General features: G+C 36.5%; 1 protein-coding gene across 4 annotated transcripts in view; it reads left to right on the plus strand.

Annotated features, from left to right (window-relative positions):
• The first annotated feature begins 9,745 nt into the window (after positions 1 to 9,745).
• LOC111720078 (phospholipid scramblase 4-like) overlaps positions 9,746 to 17,282 on the plus strand; it is a 55,824-nt gene continuing 48,287 nt past the window's right edge. Inside the window, exon 1 of one of the 4 annotated variants that reach the window (XM_031957803.1) lies at positions 9,746 to 10,527. The gene's annotated coding sequence lies outside the window, so the exon portion shown is untranslated. The other 3 variants (XM_031957806.1, XM_031957804.1, XM_031957805.1) reach the window with 3 other exon arrangements.

Genomic DNA, 17,282 nt, shown 5'->3' on the forward strand with positions numbered 1-17,282 from the left:
ATGTTTTGCTTTGTAATATGAGTCTAAAAACAAGGCAATTTGGTCATCATTTATTATGTACTTATTTGTGTTACAAGACTGTTTCTTATCTTGGGTATCGGTACTCTAAAAAAGGATTTAATTTTTTTTTTTCCTTTCTCATCCAAAGATCATTCTACCTGGGGGAAAAAACTTATGGTGAGAAACTAGGTACTTTACAATTTTAAAATTTCTACTTATCTCTTAAATTTCGCTTCTCTGTTGATCAATGTTATTTTTCACAATCCGTAAATCTCTCTCCCTGGCAGATAAATAGAAGCAAAATAGGAGGTGCATAATTCTAGAATCTCTTATCATTGTCTTTCCTGATATTTGTCTTGTTCTGAAATAACTTTTAAAAATAGTCCTTTATTTTTGTTGTCATTTTAAGTTCAGTATGAGCCAACGACACCAGATTTAATTAAGCTAATGCAAACTTGGTCATGTTAATAGAAATATAGTTTCCAATCTGAGTCAGATAATAATTCTAGCATATCAGATGCTTGTCAAACCACATATGTATCTAACTGTTACTTCAGGCTTCTGTAGTATAAAGGAACATTGAGAAACTAAAGATTGTCTTAGGGTGAAAAGGCATGAGCTCCAAGAGGTTTTCATCTTAAGTTGAATGATCTTATCACTTCATTTCAGTTTTCTCCTTGAAAATAAGAAACTTGGAAAATTCTATGAATCTGATTTTGAGAAGCCATTGAAGATACTGAGTAATCTGTAAAGCATGTCACATAATATGTAATTATGTGCTGAGACATTTAGTCTTAAATGATGAAACTAATATAGGATATATTCTTTCTTAAAATGTGTCACAGTTGAAGTGGTGATTTGTCCAGAATGGGGTGATGAAGGGGTCAGAGGACATATTAAAAAAGGCTTAGTTAATGGAACAGGAAATGTGTAGCCTGAAGGAGAAGAAGTTTAGGGAAGATATAATAAACATTTGAAGAGCTGTCACATGAAAAATATATTGGGGTTATGTATCAGCAAGAAGTAGGAACAATTGGCAGAACTTCCAGAAAGAAATAAGTAAATCTTCCTAATACAATCAATTCTGATGTTTTTCATAGTCAAAGAGGATCAAAATGACATCATTATGTCAAAGTCAGTATACAGTGTCTTTGATTGTGACTGCTCAGACAAATATGAGCTCAGAAGTGTCTACCACAAGTTGGTTACAAATTGTTCATATGTATATTTGGAATGGAAATGTCTCTAAATTTGCCTCACATTTCCTTTGAGCTACTGAAACTCTTCCTTGCTCATAGAAAAAAGCACTTCCTTTGATGCAGGATTTTCCTATGTCAGTGTCTCCCATGTCTCACAATTAATTCAGAATTCTACAGAAGAGACCTTGAGAATGTCCTTGGAATGGGAATGTCCTTCCCAATGAGCTCTTGGCTTTTGTGAATTTTCCTTAAAATAGTTATTTAGGTAAACATAGGTTTGGTATTAGAACAACACGACTGTAGAACTTCAGATTGGTAAGCAGCCTAATACTTCTCCCTCAAACTTTCCTTCAGAGTCTCCAAAACACTTACTAATTCTGGCAATAAATATGTCAATCTTATCAGCTATGAGCATAATACTGGAAAGAATATTCCAGGTAAAGGAATTTATCCATAATATCAATCTTTTTCCATTTACTGTAACTGATGGTTCCATGGATGGATGGATGGTGCTGATCAGTAGAGAATCTTTTTTTTTTTTTTTTTGCTGTTGTTGTTTGATTTTGGTGATAGTTATCAGACTAGCATGTAGAGAGAATCAGTCCATATACTGTTGCATCTCAGCCTCAGAGGGTACATCAAGTGTGCAATCCTCTCTGAACAAAAAAAACAATCCCACACCAACTCTTTTTTCACTTTAGTCATGGCTTGTGGTCTTTTCAGGTTAAATAATTTACCATTCAGGGGTAGCTGAACTTGATCCCATTTCTGTCTTTGTTGGAGGTTCCAGACAACATAGGAGAAAATATAAAGCTAAAAAGTATATAAGTAACCAGAGTCCTGCTTCTCTTCATTGGTGACTAGGAAAGCATGAGAGCATCATCCTTTATCCCGAACCCCTGCAAAAATGCTTTGATGGAGCTGATATATAAGCCTGATGAGCTGGGCAACCAAATTTTGCCATGATCTTGCACAGCTCCTCACACTGAGAGTATCAAAGACTTTGATCAGATTGATGAACACTGTGAACACATCTCTGTTCTGCTCCTGGCATTTCTCTTCCAGTTATTGGACAACAGATATCATATTGACTGTTCCTTGGCCCTTTCTGAATCTACATTGGCTCTCAGGTGAATGACTATCTTCCAGATGAAGACTATATTCCAGAAGAATAAGACTATCTTCCAGATACCTTATTGAAGAAGACTGGCGAGAATCTTGTTGGTAATGACTAAAGGAGAGGCACTCTTGTGATTGCTGAACTACCTATTTCCTTTTCCTTTATAGCAGGAATAGGGAACCTCCAGCCTGCAAGGTGGATAAAACCCATGAAATCATTTATATTATCAACTACAGGTGTTGATGAGGTGAAAACTTAGTACAATTACATCCCTCTGCTCAAGTTCTATAAACTAATAATTTTGTATGATCCATGAATGATGTTTTAAATATCCAAATAGTCCTTGGCAGAAAAAAAAAAAGATTCCCTATCCTTGTTTTATGGAGATGGATAATTGAAGCATCCTTAAACTCCTGGGGGATAACTTCCTTTTGCCATATAATTGTAGATATTTCAGTCAGCTTTTATTTGAGCAGTGGACCCCTTTGCCTTATAAATCTTAGCTGGAATAGAATCAGTAACAGGTATTTTGCTACATGAAATGAGCCTGATAACATTCAAAATCTCTACTTGATAATTGACTAGAGAGAGACTGACTTTTCAAACTAAGGTAAAGGGTCAGTGGTTTCAGCATTGCTTGATGAAATTTGTTGAAAACTTACAGAAGTATTTAGCCTATCTTTCCAAAATCATGCCCTCATTAATCAATGTGGTTGCAACAGCACTGAGTAGTTGAGATACATGGTAGGTCTTTGACTTTTAAAAGCTTTCAAGACATAAAAACATTTTGGATTATTATTTATGGTATAAAACAATTTCATTTGCTTTCTTACTGAGTAAAGAATCCTGCATCTTTCTAAACACTGATTGCACTTTACTTTTGATGGAGCTAAATGCTACCTCTTTAAAAAGAATAAACTATTATGTTAGTAAACCTTGACATTTTTGTTTTTCATTTAGTAATGTCTTTTTTAATGTAGTATTTTCCTCAGTTACTTATAAAAACAATTTTGAACATTTGGTTTTAAATTATTGAGTTCCAGATTCTCCCTCTTTCTTCTTCCCACTCCATCCTACCCCATTTCCCTCACTGAGATGGCAAGCACAGGTTGCACATGTGTAGTTATGCAAAACATTTACATAACAGTCATTTTGTGAAAGAAAATGATAGACAAAAAATTCAAGAAAAATAAAGTTTTAAAAAAAGTTTGCTTTAATTTGTATTCAGACATGATTAGTTCTTTCTCTGGTTGTGGATAGCATTTTTTCATCATAATGCCTTCAGAGTTGTCTTGAATCATTGTATTGCTGAGAATAGCTAAGCCATTCACAGTTGATCATTTCACAATATTTCTGTTACTTTATAAATAGTGCATTTCACTTGACATTACCTCATGGAAGCCTTCCAAGCCCCACCCCTTTTTTCCCATCTAAGAGCACCCTGCACAATAGTAATCTATTGTAATCATATACCACAATTTTTTAGCTATTCCCCAATTGATGGGCATTCCCTCAATTTCTGATTTTTGCCCCTAGGAAAGAGTTGCTATTAATATTTTGTATATAAAGGTCCTTTTTCTTTTTCCTTTTTATGTCTTTTTGGATATAGATCTTGTAGTGGTATTGCTAAATCAAAGGATATACATAATTTTATAGCCCTTTGGGCATAGTTCCAAATTGCTCTACAGAATTGTTGAATCAGTTTACAACTCTACTCACAATGCATTAATGTTCCATCTTCTCTACATCCCCTTCAACATTTGTCATTTTTCTTTTACAAAGCAGTGCCTCCCATTTATTTTAATTTGCATTTATCTAATCAATAGTGAGTGAGTTAGAGCATACTTTTCATATGGCTATATATAGCTTTAGTTACTTCATCTGAAAATTGTTCATATCTTTTGGTAATTTATCAATTGGGGAATAGATTTTGTTTTTTCTTAAAAATTGACTCAGTTTTCTATATTTTGTGAACTGAGATTTTTATCAGAGAAATTTGGTTCAAAATTTTTTTTCACAATTGCTATTGCTAACTATATTCTTCTCATTTATGATGTTCTTTCTTTCCTTTTACCCTGTCCCTCTCAAAAGTGTTTTGCTTCTGAAAACATTCTCCCCTAATCTGCCTTCCCTTTTATAAACCCTTTGTTCTTTCTTCCTACTTTTCTGTAAGGCAAGATAGATTTCTATATCCTATTGAGTGTGTATGTTATTTCCTCTTTGAACCACTACCAGTGAGAGTAAGGTTCACTCATTCTTCCTAACCTTCCTCTTCTCCCCCTCCATAGTAAAAGCTTTTTCTTGCCTCTTTTGTGTGAGAGATTTTATCACATTCTACTTCTTCCTTTTCCTGTCTCCCAGAACACTCCTCTCACCCCTTTATTTATTTATTCATTCATTTATTTGTTTGTCTGTTTGTTTGTTTATTTTTCTAAAGATCTCATCCCTTTACCTTTAATTCATACCTTTTCCCTCTGTCTATATATACAACTACCATAATAATGAGAATATAATAGAATAATGAAAAAGGTTCTTATGAGTTACAAAAATCATTTTCCCATGTAGGAGTGTAAACAGTTTACCTTCTTAAATCCCTTTCCTATTTACTTTATAAATGCTTCACTTGAGTCTTATATTTTAAAGTTAATTTTTTTTTATTTAACTTTGTCTTTTCATCAAGAATGTTTGAAATTCCTGTATTTGATTAAATGTCAATGTTCCCCCCACCCCTGAAATATTATACTCAGTTTTGCTGGGTAGGTTATTCTTGGCTGTTATCTTAGTTCTTTTGCTATAGAAGCTGCCAAATCTTGTTATCATATCATGATAATTTGAGTTAGTCATTCATGGCTGCTTACAATATTCTCCTTGACTTAGGAGTTCTGGAATTTGGCTATAATATTTTTGGGAGTATTCATTTTGGGTCTCTTTTAGGAAATGATTGGTGAATTCTTTCAGTTTCTGTTTTAGCCTCTGATTCTGGAATATCAAGGAAGGTTTCCCGGAAAATTCCTTGAAAGATGTTATCCAAATTCCTTTTTTTTTTTAAATCATGGATTTCAGGTAGTCCAACAATTTTAAAATGATTTCTCCTGGATCTATTTTCTGGGTCGGGTGTGTTTCCAGTGAGATAGTTCACGTTGTCTCTTTTTTTATTCTTTTGGTTTTGTTTTATTGTTTCTTGATTTCCCATAAAGTCATTCACTTACATTTGTTCAATTCTAATTTTTAAGGAATTTTTTTCTTCTGTGAATTTTTCTATTTTCTTTTCCATTTGGCAAATTCTATTTTTTAAGGAATTTTTTTCCCTTTGGTGAATTTTTGTGCTTCTGTTTCCATTTGGCCAAGTTTATTTTTAAGGCATTCTCCTCATTGATTTTTTGTGCTTCCTTTTATTGTTTGGACAATTATGTGTTTTAAAGTATTATTTTCTTCAATATCTTTCTGTATTTCCTTTAACAAGCTGTTTACTTGCTTTCATATTCTCTTGCATCAGTCTTTTCTCTTCCCATTTTTCTTCTACCTTTCTTAGCTAATTTTCAAAATCCTTTTTGAGTTCTTCCCTGGACTTAAAACAATCCATATTTTTCTCAGAGCCTTTGGTTGTAGGAGCACTGACTTTATTATCTACTTCTGAGTGTATGTTTTGATCTACCTTGTCACAATTGTAACTTTCTATGGTCAGAATTTTTTTCTGTTTTTTGTTCATTTTTCTAGCCTATTGCTTGATTTTTAACTTTTTCAAAGTAAAGCTCTGTTTCCAGGGTAAAGGGCGCACCATCCCAAATTTCAGAGGTTTGGTGCAGCTGTTTTAAGAGTTCTTTCTAGGGAACTATACAGTTTCAGTTCTTCCAAGGTGGTATGAACTAAGGAAGATGTTTACTATTTTTCTGATTTGTGCTCTGGTCTGTAAGTGACCACAAGCACTCTTTTCTGCCCTGGAACTGTGAGTTGAATCCCCAGTTCACTGTAGTTGCAAACTATGGTACGCTAGAGTTCCTCCTTGCCCTGGGACTGACACCCAGGACTATAATCTGGATCCAGGTATGGACAAAGTCAGAGTCCTGCCTTATTGCTTGCAAAGAGACCCCTGTAATCTTCTGACCAGTTGTTCAAACACCTTGTCATCTATGGGATGGCAATTTTGGTGCTTCTGCTACTCCCAAGTGGCTCCCAAGGCCTACTTTTGGTTTTCTAGCCAGGGCTGAGCTGGTGTGAGCTATGCTGAATTGTGTTCCATTTTTAACCAAGTGCAACAGATCTTTCCTGCTAAGCTTCTAAATTGTCTTTGTTGTCTGGGAGCTTAGAAGTCTGGAAATTGCTATTGATGGCACTGATTCAATTGCCTAGAAACTTGTTCTTAGTTTGCTGAGGCTCAGTTTGCTCTAGTGTAGCCTGTACTAGATTGTGATCCACTCTCATCATGATGAAATTAGCCTTTCCTGTTAATCTTCTAAGTTTTCTTGAACTGGAAAATTGTTTGACTGCATCATTTTCTTTGTGTGTGGATTCTGCTGCTTTAGAATTTGTTTAGAGTCATTATTTAAAGATATTTATAAGGGCTTAGGGAAGAGTTCAAACAACTCCCTTAGTAACTTCTGAATTACCCATCATTTTCAAAAAATCAATCCTGATGTTTGCAAGTATTCTGGTCCAGAGACTAAATTTAGTGCTATATAGCAGATAAAGGAATATGGGCAAGGGAGGAAAGAAAAATTTAGAGAGAATTATTCTAAGGATGGAGCTGAATCAAGCTATAGAACAACACGTTAATATATTAAGACTAATAATTGTCCATAGATCTTAGGTTGGACAAAAGCAGCATGTATTGGGGGTGAGAAATGAGGGGGTGGGGGAGATGAAAGAAGTAGTCTTTCAGCTACCAAAGGCAAGAGTAGCTGGACAAAATGAAAAGGACCTATTTGAACTTTATTGTCTAGTGGGTAGAGAGGTACATTACAGCTGATTGAAAAGTTGAGAGTAGCACAGAGAGAAAGAACTGCTCAAGCAGAACACTACCAGTGCCTACTCAGATATCATACCATGTATCATTTCAAACCCACCTGCTTCTATTTTTAAAAATCTATTTCCTTGATAGCTTTTGTGTTTATATCACTTAGTTTTGCTTCTGTTCCTTTTCCCTCCTTATTTCCAAGTCATCACTTATAAAGAAGAAATTTTTAAAAGGAAAAAAAATAGGAAAATTGATCATTATGTGTAAAAAAATCTAGCTTATATAAAATGTTTCATCCTCATGTATCATCTCCCTTTCCTCTGATAAGGAGGGAACTGTCTTTTCATAACTTGTTTTAGGATCAAGTTTATTCTTTGTATTTTTATTCATTCCTTCCCAATTGGTTGCCTTTATTGTTTTCTTTGGCTTGATTTAACCTATATGACAGCCATCCTTCTGTACGTTGATAGAAGCAGTACCTAGCTATACAACGATTCTTCAATTACAAATTATTTCAAAGGGTATGTATTTTCTCCTAGGTTGTTCTTTCATGATCTATGTCATACCCAGATTGAGCAAAGTATTTTTTTTTTGCCAGACTCATATAGATAGGATTACTGAAAGTTGTTAGCTCATAAACCAGAATTCCAGTTTTTGTGGTATTCTTCCACAACATTTCATATAGAGTTAGAGTTAGTACGGACATGTAGGAGTCAGGATTTGAAAATATGAATCAAAGAAGCTTTTATTGTCTCATATTTCTGTGTTTACTCACAAGTACTCTTAATCCTACTTAGTTTCCAGAAATGCAATTGACCTCAAATACATGTAACTGATCATGTTATTGAATGAACTGAACTGAAGTGATCAACTCTAGATCATTTCATTTGACTTTTCTCATTAATAAAGATAATGACAACTTGAGGCAGCCTTCCTATATAAGGGTGGCATTGGCACAAAAACTTAAGAAAGGGAAACTTTCTTCTTCCTTCTTGCTTTGAAAAAGAAAACTGCCCCCTCTCAAAAAAATCCCATTGTGATAGCCAATTTATCTCCCTAGAGAGTTGGGGTATTTCCCTTTGAGTGAGATTGGGAATTAAGCTGAGACCTTCCCAATGGAAAACCTCATCCAGTGTATTATAAACTGTAATTTTTCTGATTTCTCTTTGCTATCTGCTTGAATAAATAGGCTTATTTACTATTTATTATTTTTGATGGTCTGTTCCAAAACTGGCATTTTTGGAAAGGCAGCAAGCCTTTGGATGTACATTAACTATAGCCTTTCCTTTTAATTGTATAGTGACTATGGAAGCAGCTGGAATCTAAAATAGAATAAAAAGCCCAGAGAGACTGGGGCTCTTTGGCCAGGAAGGCCAGCTTGAGGGGCTCTTAGTCCCTTCAGATCATGGTATATATATATATATATATATATATATATAGTCTTTATTTACAAGTTATTTGCATGGGTAATTTTACAGCATTGACACTTGCCAAACCTTTTGTTCCAATTTTTCCCCTTCTTCCCCCCTACCCCATATGGCAGGTTGACTAATACATGTTAAATATGCTAAAGTATAAATTAAATACAATATAAGTATACATGTCCTAACAGTTATTTTGCTGTACAAAAAGAATCAGGCTTTGAAACAGTGTACAATTAGCCTGTGAAGGAAATCAAAAAATGCAGGGGGACAAAAATAGAGGGATTGGGAATTCTATGTAGTGGTTCATAGTCATCTCCCAGAGTTCTTTTGCTGGGTGTAGCTGGTTTCATTCATTACTGCTCTATTGGAACTGATTTGGTTCACCTCATTGCTGAAGATGGCAATGTCCATCAGAATTGTAGATCATGGTATATTTGCATTAATAAGTAAACACCTGCTGACATCAAAATCAATAATGATTAATGCTAAAATATAGTGAGTTGGTGTTCTGCTTTTATTTTTCTGCTTTTAGAAGCATCTTATTTACACATTTGAGTAATGCCACAAATTACTTTTCTCCACAAATATAAATGTGCCCGGAAGACTATGACCTACATTTTTAAACAACTTGCATATAAATAGGAAATCCCCAGAACTTCAAATAAGTGGAAATTCCAATAACTGTATTCTTTTAAGCCGTCATCCTCCCCAAATATTCAGGATGGAGCATCACCAAAGTTCTTCAAAAAGAATCTGAGCCACTCCTTTCCACTGCTGGCACTTGTGAGGCTAGTGCTAAATTGTTATACACTGATTTTGTCTGAGGACATTAGGTTTTGCTCCGGAGCTGCCCAGAGAGAAGAATCCAGTTATTTAAAAGTTGAACTCTCCATCTCTCCCCACCTTCGCCTAAGAAAGGCTAATTTCTGAAATTTGGTTGTTTTTCTTACACTGCCAAGATGCACAGGCATTCTCCCATAGTCCTTTGCTCTTTTCCTTTTAGTTCCCTTTCACCCCCTCTACTTGTGGATCAACTTGGCCCGGTCCAAAGTGGGTGGGGATTGAGTGTGAGAAGAACTACAGTCGGGTTGTTTAGTCCCTTGAACAGCCAGAATCAATTGCCCTAGCCAAGTGCCTAGGGGTGAGGAGAGAGGAAGAGTGAAGACTCTCCTCGAAAGCTGCTCCTTTGGAAGTCACTCCCCCTACGAGACTGTTCTCTCTTCTGATCTGTTTGAAAACATTTCGAAGGAGGGGCTGTATTACTGGCTAGCCCTAGGAACATCCACATAGCTATATTCTTTCTCCTTCTCTCTCTGTCTGTCTCTCTCTGCCCACTTTTTCCCGGAAGTTTAAACTCCTAGACTTCACCCTCGAAGTAGGAATACATGTAATTTCAGTATCTCTAGAGATTTGGGGTTCTTGGGAGGGAATCCAAGGAAAGTGCTCTAGGCTATCTCCTGTTTCACCTTTCTCTTCGCCCCACCTCATCCTCTTTCTTTTCCCGCTCCTTTCCTCCTCCCCTTTTTGACAACACGCCTGATTCCTCTTTACAAGGCACTGCTGTGAGCGCGGTGCTATCCGAAGAGAAAGCGCACAGCATCCGGTCTTTCCCGGGTGGGCAAGCCGAAGGTAGAGCGGGTGGGGGGGGCAGTGTCTTGGCCTGCGCTGCTTTGGAAGGGGGTCTGCTTTGGCTACAGGACTGGACAGCGCCAGCCTCCAGGTACTCCGTTCCTGGGGAGAAGCAAGTTATCTTTGAAAAATACTTTGAGTGGAGTTCGGTGATCACCCCGGGAAGTGAGTTGTTATCGTCCCGAGAGTTTGGCAGAAACGGTGAGTGGAGTTACGACTTGGCTTTCACCAGCGGATGGCTGTGCACCAGGCGGGGAAGAGGAAGGCATTAGGGGCGTGGGCAGTTACAAACTTTCCAGTGGCCGGGCTCCTCAGGGAGAATCTTTCTTTCCCCGGCCCCGCAGAGCAGCTTCGTTGAAGGGTGGGATTTTCGGGAGGTGCTGGAGCTCCCACTTCTATCCTCTCGTGCTTCCAAGAACTTTATCTAGTTTTGGGAAAGCTTGTATTTGCTCTGGCGCCAGCCAACCAGTCAACAAGCAAGCACTTGCCAGGGCCTATGCTTAGCAAGGGGAATACAAAGAAAGGCATAATAAAACGGAACACACACACACACACACACACACACACACACACACACACACACACAGTCCCTGCTCTCAAATAGTACACATTCTGGTGAGGAAAACAACAGATTAAACTACAGATCTATAGTATAAAGAGGAGATGCTCTTGGAAGCAAGGGAGAGTTGGGAAGTAGGGAAAGGCTTCCTGCAAAAAGTGACATTTAAAGGTCTTAAAGGAGCCAAGGAATTAGTGAGGTGGAGGTAAGAAGGGAAAGCATCCCAGTTTTGGGGACAGCTAGTGAAAAAGCCGTTTGCCTAGAAATGGGAATATGATTTGCAGCAAGTGTAAGAAAGTATCATGGTTAGTTATAGGTAATGAGGAGTGAGGGGTAAGAACACTGGAAAGGTATAAAGGGGATCTAGTTCTGAAGGACTTAAAAAGTCGAAAATAAAATGTTACATTTGAACTTGGAGGGCCATTGTCAACAGGGCTCGGATTGGGGTCTGACCTATGCGTCAGGAAAAATTGACAGGTGAATCCAACAGGGGTTAGAGAATGGAGTTGAGGAGTTGGCAGGGATACCAATTTGGAGGTTGTTTCCAATAGTCCAGATTAGGTAATGAAAGCTTGAACTAAGGAAGTAGTTATGTAAATACAGAGAATGGGTCTAATGCAAGAGATGTTGTTAGTTAGAAATGTAGAAATGAGCTGTAGAAATAAGCAGGATTTAGTAACTGATGAGATACTGGAGGGAGGGGAGAGGGATTAATTGTTATGGAACACTTCTGCATGGCACTGAAATTGTAAGTCTGGATGTCTACAGATGGTGGTGTCTACAACAGCAACAGAAAAGCTGGGAGAAGGGAAAGGTTGGGAGAAGATAAATGAGTTCTCTTTTAGACATGTTGAGGTTGAAATGCCTGCAGGATATTAAGATTGAGATGCTCAGTAATCAGTGGGTGATGCTAGAACGGATCTCAGAAGACAGGTAGGGTTAGATATATATAGATATCTGGAAATTATTTGCATAAATCAGATAACTGAGCACTTAGTAACACCCTAACAAGACAGTTGGTGTAGGCGCCTCAATCATCACCTGGGTTTAGATTCAGGAGAAAAGCCTGAGGAGCGTTTAGTCAGATAGGAGGGGTGCTAGGAGAGAACAACATCTGGAAAACCTAGTGAAGTGAGAAGATCCAGAAGGGGATTATCTATAATGTCTATAAAGGTTATAGAAAGATGAAAAAAATCAGGATTAAGGAAAAGCCATTAAATTTGACAATTGCCAGGATGTTCATTAGGGAAATTGGTTTATAATTTTGTTTCTCTGGTTTAGGTATCAGCCCCATATTTATTTGTGTCATAAAAGTAATTTGGTAAAGTTTCTTTTTCTATTTTTTCAAATAATTCACATTATTTTTTATTATTTTTTCAAATAGTTTATATTTATTGGGATTCATTGTTCTTTAAATGTTTGGTAGAATTCTCTTTTGAATCTATCTGGTTCTGAGGAATTTTAATTAAGAATTTCATTGATGGCTTTTTCAATTTCTTTTTCTAAGATTGAGTATTTAAGTATTTTATTTCTTCTATTAATCTGGGTAATTTATATTTCTGAAGGTATTTATCCATTTTATTTTGATTGTCAAAATTTTTGGCATGTAATTGGCCAAAATATCTCCTATCAATTGTTCTTATTTCTTCTTCATTCTCTTTCCGGGGATAATTTAGTTTACAATTAAATTTTAATCTCTTTGCATTGTCCATTGTTGAATGCAATTTTTATTATATCATCATCTGCATTTACTATTTCTACTTTTCTGAATTTGGTTGTAAAGTTTTTGTGTCATAATACATGGCCAGTTTCTGTGTAGGTGTTATGTACTGTGGTCATGTACGTTCTATTCCATTCAATTTTCTCCAGTGATCTATCATACCTAACATTTTCAGAATTGTAATCATTTCTTTAACTTTTTTGGGGGGTGGGAGGTTAGATTTCTCTAGTTCTAAGAAGGGAAAGTTCAGATCTCCCAATAGTCTAGTTTTATTATCTGTTTCCTCTTGTAATTCGTTCAACTTCTCTTTCAAAAATTTAGATGCCATACCATTTGGTGCATACATGTTTAGTTTTGATATGATTTCTTTGCTTGGTACCTTTTCAACAAGATGTAGTTTTCTTTCTTATCTCTTTTAATTAGATCTATTTGTGTTACTGCTGTAGTTTTAATATAATGGAGCAGTTTTCTTTGAAAATTTCTTGAAAGATGTTCAGGATTTTTTTTTTAAATCATGGCTTTCAAGTAATTCAGGATTCTTATCTGACCTGGATTTATTTTCTAGGTCAGTTGTTCTTCCAGGGAGAAAATTTACATTTTTAAAAACTTTTTTTTGATTTTGTTTAACATATCTTGGTATTTTATAGAATCATTAGCTTCCACTTGCTCAGTTTTAAATGTAAGGAATTTTTTTTTTCCTTCAGTGAGCTTTTGTACTTCCTTTTCCATTTGGCCAAGTCAATTTTTAGTGTTATTTTCCTCAGTAAATTTTTGATTATCTTTCCTATACTATTGACTCATTTTTTTCCACAATTTTCTTGCATTACCCTCATTTCTTTTCCCAATTTTTCTTCTACTGATCTAATTTGCTTTTTAAAATAATTTTTAAGTTTTTTTTAGGAATTCTTTTTGGTCCTGAAACCAAATTACATTTTTCTTGAGGATTTTGCTTTGCTCTCCCTGTCACCCAAACAGCTTTCTATAGCCAAGCTTTATTTTTTCCCTCCTTTTCCTGCCTTTTTTTATAACTTGTTTTTATGTGAAGCTTTTTATGCTGGGGCTCAGGGGCTTGCTGCTAGCTTTTGCTAGACTTCAGAGCTTAGCTGCTTTTTTCCACTGGAAATTTGCTTATCCTATCCCATTGATTTCTGGGGGTGGTAGCTGTAGACCTGTAGAAGGAGTGGTGCCTTTCTGCTGCATTGTTATTATAGATGATATTTTCTGGTATCTGGAGGAGGGATTTTCTTATTGCTTTGACCCAGGGATAGGGCCCTGCTGGTGATGTGCTATAGAAACACAGTATCTCTTTTGGTAGGCCCCGGATGTCTTAGTATTGGCCAGCCCCAGGACAAAGCTTCACTACTGGTCAGCGATGGGATCAAAGCCTCGGTGTCTTGTGCTGGAAGCGTAGGTCTTGTTGCATTGTACATATTGCTTCCTTGTCTAGGGGACTGCTGGTTTGCATGCCTAGGACCATGCCTTAAGCCCACACCAACCCATTTCTCATTGGTTGGCCAACGTAGATCCCAGGCCAAGTTCCCTTTGGTCATTGTTTGGACCCTCATTGGGCCAGAGTGAATGTAAATAGCAGTTGTTTCTCTTTGGCCAGAAACACTGAGGGTCTTTCTCTCCCAGATCTATCTAGATATGTAAATACATCCACACACAACCAACTTCCCTTCCGAGCAAACTGGCCATTCTTTGCCTCATTTCTTACCTAGCTTTAATCACTGATTGGTATTGCCTTAGTCAAAATGAGAGCTCTTAAAGACCTTCCCTTAAAAGAGTTAAGGTCTCCCATTGTGTCCAAGTTATTTCTAGTCTTCCTGATTTATATCTGGACCCTAGACACAGATGGCTCTGGAGGAGAAAGTGAGGCTGGTGACTTTGCACAGCTCTCCATTGATTAAATCTAATCACTTGCATGGAATGGCTTCTCATCTCTGATGTCATGGTCTTCTCTGAGAAGGAAGGACCGACAACAATAACAACAAGCTGCTTTCAGGAGGGGGGATTACCCCAGACTTGAAGCTTTGCTGCAAGCCCCCTACTGTAAGGTTGGCTGCTGCTTGAACTGTTGCTGCTTCTTCTGCTGCTCTTGGATCCAGCTCCCCTCTTGGACAGTGAGACTGACCTTTCCTGCCATGCTGGTAAGTTGCTTCCCTGCACCTAATTCAATTCTAAGGCAGTTTTGTAATAGTTTGGAAGGAAATTTCAAAAGATTTCACAGGATCCCTTACTTACTTTGCAATCTTGACACTGAAAATGACTGACATTTTTGCTAGCCTTTATCAGCATGCTGTTTATTATATAATGAGATATTTTGTATATGAACAGGTAAATATATCAATTTTTAAAATAAACATTAAACTCAAAAATGTCCATCCACAGAACCTCATTTCTTCCTCCTTCATTGTTTTACTTTTACAATTTTTGATCTGGGTTTCAGGAGAATGTGGTTTTGTTTTATTTGTTTTTTTCAGTATGATAGCTAATTCTCATTGGCAAAGTATATTAAATGGCCACATCCTATTCCTTTCAGTTCTTAGTTGAGAAAACTAAACACACACTCACATTTGCTACAGTTTGGAAATCTTCCAGATATTGTCTTTGACTTTTAGGAACCCTAATATTGCACAAAAAACACTCTTCTTTTCTCATTTGTGATGCAGAAAAAGTATTTTTTCCTCATTAAAAGGAAAATGGTCATAAGTGTTTTAACTGTATATTCTAATCAATGCTTAATTAAAGGTTTCTGTGAACTGACTTTAACTCCCTTTTCTGCTTTTTAACTTAATAGCCTTTTATTTGTATTTGTGCAAGGGGATGACAGTAAATACTTCTGAGTATTTAAACCAGAAGCTCTTAATCTGGCATCTGCATTTTGTTCAAATTTGATAACCGTATTTCAAAATAATTGGTTTCCTTTTGCTTCTGTGCACTTTATGCATTTAAAAATATCATTTTGAGGAGTCTGTGGCTTTTACCAAACTCTAAAGGCTTTATGACAAAGGGCCTAAATCTGCTTACAAAAAGATAATGTAAAATCTCTTACATCAGGATTTTTCTCTCATTGTGTTTTTCCTGGAAAGATTCCTTACATATTTCCATGTTATTCCCCTTATTATAAAAGGGTTGGTGAATCCTTTTTATTAGGCAATGATAGAAATGAGACTAGAGACAATGGTTCAGCCCCCCCCTTTTTTTTTACATTTGTCTGTTTCTGCCTCAAATTAAGTCCCTAACTGAATAAACATCCTGTAGTTTCATGTCATTGATCACAAGAAAAAAACAAGGAAGAAAGATCATTTAACTCAGCCTAATTCATTCACATTTAACATATGGGGAAAAGTAATTTTGTATGTATTTTCATTAATTCTATATACAAGTTGTACCAAATTGAGCATTATATCTCTGGACCCTAGAGTTCATCTGGACTAATCCTTCATTTCATAGTTGAGGAAGGGCAGCAGTGGAGAGAATCATTGGACCTGAAATCAGGAAGCTCATCTTTCTGTGTTAAGTCTGGCCTCTGATACTTCCTAGCATTGTGATCCTGAGCTAGTCACTTAACCCTGCCTGCCTCAGTTTCCTCATCTGCAAAAGTAATTGAAGAAGAAAATGGAAAACACACAGTATCTTTGCCAAGAAAACCCCAAATGAAGTCATTATGAGTTGTATGTGACTGAAGTGACTGAACAGCAATGATGGGTGACTTCTGTATGCTGTCTATCCTTTGGCATAATAAAGGAGACAGAACATTTGCTCTGGAATTAGAGGTGTTGGGCAAACAGGGTTAAGTGACTTGGCTAAGGTCACAACATCTAAAAAGTACCCGAGGACAGATTTTAACTCTGGTCTTCTTAATTCCACGGCCAAAACTCTATCCACTGCACCATTTAGATGTCCAGAAGCCAAGATATCATACTGATGTATGCCTTTTTACCTCTTATCCAACTTAAGGCCCAGCCAGAGTCATGTATTAGATTTATAAGATGAATGTGTTAAAAGTATCTGTGATTCATCTCCAAAACAGCAATATATATCACTGGTTCTCAAAAGGTGAGTTTGGTGAAATGTGTAAGATGGTGCTTTTGCATGGTTCATTCAACCCCATATCTTCTTTTGGAAAATGTAAGTTTTGTCAAGAAGAGCACAGAATCTTAGAAGTGGAATGACTGTCAACCATGACTTAGCCCAACTCATAACCTCTCATGAGTCTCTGACTAAAATATCTCTAAAATTGATCTTTGCAGCCTTTTTTCAGAGATTTCCATGGTGGAAAAATCCACTGTCTCTTGAGACATAAATCTAGAGGTGGAAATAGCATTAGAGGTCATCTATTTCAACCTTCTTCATCTTAATACAATGAAGAAACTGAGTCAAGTTGAAATGAACTCAGTTTCTCTTAAGTTATTGCCCCATTCTCTGTTCTAAGCTGAAAACCCATCACTGTTCCTCATTTTTATCTTTCCCTTTCTGCTGTTACTTCTTACCTCTACTAAACTTTGTATTTTATATAATTATTTTACCCTTCTATCTAGAGGTTAGATATAGATTAAACCATGATCTTTTATTAATTAAAAAAAGACAAAAAGATGAGAAGCATTTCCTTCCCATTCTCAAAAACTTAGGTATCTTAATGTATTGTATTTTGTTGGTTGTATCAAGGAGACA

Source organism: Sarcophilus harrisii, chromosome 3 (genome assembly GCF_902635505.1).
Source record: "Sarcophilus harrisii chromosome 3, mSarHar1.11, whole genome shotgun sequence".
Taxonomy (NCBI): domain Eukaryota; kingdom Metazoa; phylum Chordata; class Mammalia; order Dasyuromorphia; family Dasyuridae; genus Sarcophilus; species Sarcophilus harrisii.